This window comes from Ipomoea nil, unplaced genomic scaffold (genome assembly GCF_001879475.1).
Source record: "Ipomoea nil cultivar Tokyo-kokei standard unplaced genomic scaffold, Asagao_1.1 scaffold0761, whole genome shotgun sequence".
In the NCBI taxonomy this organism is placed as follows: Eukaryota; Viridiplantae; Streptophyta; class Magnoliopsida; order Solanales; family Convolvulaceae; genus Ipomoea; species Ipomoea nil.
The window spans coordinates 527,695-530,824 of NW_017617189.1; the positions used below are offsets into that span (position 1 = coordinate 527,695).

General features: G+C 36.5%; 2 long non-coding RNA genes across 2 annotated transcripts; both read left to right on the forward strand.

The window, feature by feature from the left end:
• The first annotated feature begins 597 nt into the window (after positions 1-597).
• On the forward strand, positions 598-2,865 carry LOC109176814. Its single transcript, XR_002053460.1, has 3 exons — positions 598-821; positions 1,007-1,084; positions 2,581-2,865. It is a non-coding gene; the product is annotated as an uncharacterized LOC109176814 (long non-coding RNA).
• Positions 1,097-1,360, forward strand: LOC109176815. The gene is made up of 2 exons (XR_002053461.1): positions 1,097-1,198; positions 1,255-1,360. It is a non-coding gene; the product is annotated as an uncharacterized LOC109176815 (long non-coding RNA).
• Positions 2,866-3,130: the final 265 nt, after the last annotated feature.

A 3,130-nucleotide genomic window follows, 5' to 3' on the forward strand; every position in this document is an offset into this window, starting at 1 on the left:
CGTCGCCAAATGACGACGAAAATATTCCGTCGCGAAGTTCGTCGCCAAAAGTGACGACGAAATTATTCCGTCGTCTATCAAAATACGACAAGGTGATAGACGACGAAATAAATTCCGTCGCGAAACGCGATTCGCGATTTTTCTTGTAGTGTTATCCGTTACGCACAAGTTTCTTTCGTTGATCCAGAAGTACCTTCGCAATTCCAGTCGTTAACTACCACCGCCATTCGAGCTCTCAAGGATTGCGAGGTCCTCGCCGGATTAAACATGGATTATTTCTCCAGTTCTTTCAAGACTGTCAATCGGACTTCCCGGTATCTCCCGATGGACGAAAAATCGACCAAACGGGACTTGAGTAATCAAATGGGAGAAACACAAGTGGCACTTGTGTTTCACGTTGACCAACCATAAAAAAAATATTTTCAAAAATTTCAAGAAACTCATTTAGGACTTGCGTTTATTGTGAAGTATCAAATGAATTTTTTCTAAAATTGTACACTTTTTAAAACCTTCACATTTTTGTCATTCATTCCAAAATTATACTCCGTACATATTTATGTCTTTGACCCCTATATATATATATATACACATACATACGTTTGGGCCCTCTAGTCCACTCTAGGGTTTTGTTGACTTGTCATCATCGTTCAGGAGAAAATATGGCTCTGCGGTCTGTCGTTTCACTCACTGGACTCCGTCGTTTAACGGACGGTAGCTCTCCGGTCGGCCGATCATCGGCCATGAGTCTCCGTTGCTTCAGTGATGGATCGGGTCGGGTCCTCAGCGAGGAAGAGCGTGCCAAAGAGACAGTCTATATTAAAGTAATCTCTTTTCTACGAACTTCTACCCATATGTAAATCTATATTGACTTGTGCGTAATACGTATACGCAAGTATTTGTGCGTTCGAGCGTTTGTATGTATATGCACATCTAAATATCTAATCTGCGTGTTGACTTTCTTTTTTTTTTTTTTTTGATTTTTTTTTGAATAATGTCATGGGAAAAGAAAATGGAGAAGGAGAGGCTGGAGAAGAAGAAGAAAGAAGAAGAGAAAGCCAAAGCTGAGGCAGAGAAATCGGGGAAGGTACTTGTTTATTACAGAATTGTTCCATTGCTTTACTCTGTAGTTTACATTTTATTTTTACCAGTGTTGCCCTGTTCTGGAAATTTTGGTATGCAGTAAAAGGTCAAATAAAAGGTTAAAACTTTTTGAAGATGCTCAATGTAATAGAGTCAGTAGCATTAAAAAAAAAGGTTAAAACTTTAGTATTAAGCTGAGCTGATTAAATGCTATGAATAGTTTTACTGGGTGGTGTTGGGCATGTAATCAAGATCAACTGAAGTAAGATATGAGATGAAATCATTGATTCCTTGGGGTGCTTAATGTTTGGCTTAAGCACTTAATACAAAAGGGTTTGCTAGTGATATCATTTTTGGTATTCTTATAATGGGAATGTGTGTGGTGTGGTGTCCTCGGTTGATGTATTGTTGTTTTAGCATCATTCGAGCAATACCTGTTTCCCTGGACGGGGTTCATCTTAGACTGGTCTAGATTAGTCTGTCCTACAGGAGGGATGTGGATGCCAGTGTACTATACAAAAAAAAGTTTCGTCTTCATCTTCACATTAATGAAAATCTTGGCAACCCAACTCAACTCAACACGGCTTGTGTACCAATATAGTTGAGAATGTAATCCGTTTCACTAGGAACTGTCTCAACCTTTGTTCTTTATCCGGGCTTGGGAATAGCTAAGTTGGAACAATTTAGGCCAATTCATGTACAACAACAATCTGAGCAGAGTCATAGGGGTTATATTATCGACGAGTTGATGCAATTTGTTTTAAACTGCAACCTTACATAATTTATTGGAAACTTTTTGGTCATTAGAATTTGTTTGAATGGTATCTGTATTCATTTAGTGCATTAGCATTTCAAACAACATTGGCTGGTTGCCCTTCAACTTAAATTTTAAGTAGAAGCAATCTCCATTTCCAAGAGGGTGTTTTGATGTTCAAATTTTTGTTTAGAAGGTATGGGATTTGTAACATGTATCCAAATTATAATGCCTGTACCATTAGCCTGATTGTTTTGTGATTTTATTTGCAAGAACTGAATTCATTCATAAAAGAATTCATCAACCCAGTGCTCACAAGAGATTAGAGAAAGCCAGATTAGCATAGAGCTCATAATTCATTAGAAATGGTGGTAGTTTCTGCTGAGCATATATATAATATATAAGAATTTGCAATCCACCTATCAACTTAGGCTTTTAGTTGAGATGGAGCACATGCTTCAATTTTGTATCAGAGTTCGAATCTCGGGTTCGAATCTCCGCATCACCCAATAAAAAAGAGACTATGGTCCACGTGTGTTAATATATAAACATTAATGTGCAATCGAACTATCAGTTTTTAGTTTTTAGTTGAGATGGAACACATGCTTCAATTGTTTCATGAATGTTGTCTGATCCGTAATTTGACTTGCCTTCGTTGCCATAGTCAATTCAATAGTATGCTGCCGCATTTACTTAATGTTTCATTGTTCTTGACCAATTTTGTCTCACCTAGTACTTTTTATCAGAGCAAGGAAGAAGGAACTCACTAGAGCTGAAGTGGACTGGAGCTCTGACTTGTTGAATTCTTGCTTCCATGTAGTCATGGCAAAATAAATGTGTTATGCAAAACAGCAAAATCTTAAGTCATAAAAAGAGTGCAAAACATCAATGCTATCTGACTATCTGAGCAAGATATGCTTTACTGTTCCTTCATTTTCAGTGACTAGTTTCTAGACTTTCATGGGGGCACTCAATATAGTTTGACATGGCAAATTCCAAACTTTTGCTTATAAATCTGCCCAGAATTTATTGTAGCTAACCGTTAATCAATTTTCGAATTAAAATGTACTCACACTTAGCATAGAATCACTTTCTAATTTCATTTGTTTTAGGATTCTCCTATTAAAGATAGCAACGTGTATATGAAGTTGGCAAATTTTATTGTGGACCATGGTCATCAAAACATATTCACACAAATAGAGAACTTACAAAGAAATAAGATATTTAATAAATAATGAATTTCATGTACAATAAAAATGAATTTAGAATTTCAATTAGTTTGTACACATTCAAATA